This window comes from Myotis davidii, unplaced genomic scaffold (genome assembly GCF_000327345.1).
Source record: "Myotis davidii unplaced genomic scaffold, ASM32734v1 scaffold450, whole genome shotgun sequence".
NCBI lineage: Eukaryota > Metazoa > Chordata > Mammalia > Chiroptera > Vespertilionidae > Myotis > Myotis davidii.
Genome location: NW_006282385.1, coordinates 103,967 through 105,105, shown reverse-complemented (window position 1 = coordinate 105,105; position 1,139 = coordinate 103,967).

The following is a 1,139-nucleotide window of genomic DNA, read 5'->3' as shown; positions in this document are numbered from 1 at the left end:
TGTTCTGTTTGTGTTCTTCTTGCTTGGGACTCTCTGTGCCTCCTTGACTTGTGTGACTTTTCCCTTCACCAACTTAGGGAAGTTTCCTGCCATTATTTCTTCAAACAGGTTCTCGATTCATCCCTTGCTCACATTCTTCCCCTTGTGGTACTCCTATGATGCGAATATTGTTACATTTCATGTTGTCCCACAATTCCCTTTAGCTGTCCACCAGTTTTTTTGTTTGTTTCTTTTTTGTTAATCCTCTCCTGAGGATATTTTTTCATTGTCTTTAAAAAGAGTGGAAGGGAGGGACAAAGACACACAGAGAAACATCAATGTTAGAGAGACACATTGACTGGTTGCCTTCAGCATGCACCCTGACCAGAGCCAGAGATTGAGCCTGCAACTGAGGTATGTGCCCTTGACCAGAATTGAACCTGGGTCCCTTCAGTGAGCAGAGCAACATTCTATTCACTGAACCAAACCAGCTTGTGCAGGCAACAGTATTTTAATTGTGTGTTTTTTTCTCTTTAGTTATCTGATTCACTATCTTTTAATTCATTGATGCAATGCTTGGCTTCCACTAATCTGCTGTATATTCCTTCTACTGGCTTCTTTATTAGTGCTATGTCATTCTTCTTAGTTACTATGTCTTTTCTCATGCCATTGAGCGTCTTTGCCATCATTATTCTGAACTCTATGTCTAATAAATTTCTTATCTCAATTTCATTTAGCTCTTCTTGTGGAGAATTCTCTTGTTCTTTTATTTGTGGCTTGTTTTTTAGTCTTCCCATTTTGGCTGCCTGTTTGGGTTTGTGTCTATGTATTAGGTAGATCTGCTATGCCTCCCAATATGCTATGCAGGACAGTTCCAGACACTGTTTCTGACTGGCTCTGAGTACCGTGTTTGGAGCTATCAGCAATCCATAGCTTATAGCTTTCTCTGCTGGGGCTGGGTGCCTTTGGAAAGGACCAGAATGTGCACCAGTGTTTTCTCTTCCTAAACCCAGGCCTCGGATTAGATCAGGCAAAGACTCAAAGGCTCTAGAGACTCCACTCTGCTAGCAGTCTTATTGTATTCAGTCTTTATTAGTGCCAGGCAATAGACCACTAGAGATTTTCCAATAGGGTGGGGCAATTGCTTCTGCCCACAGGTG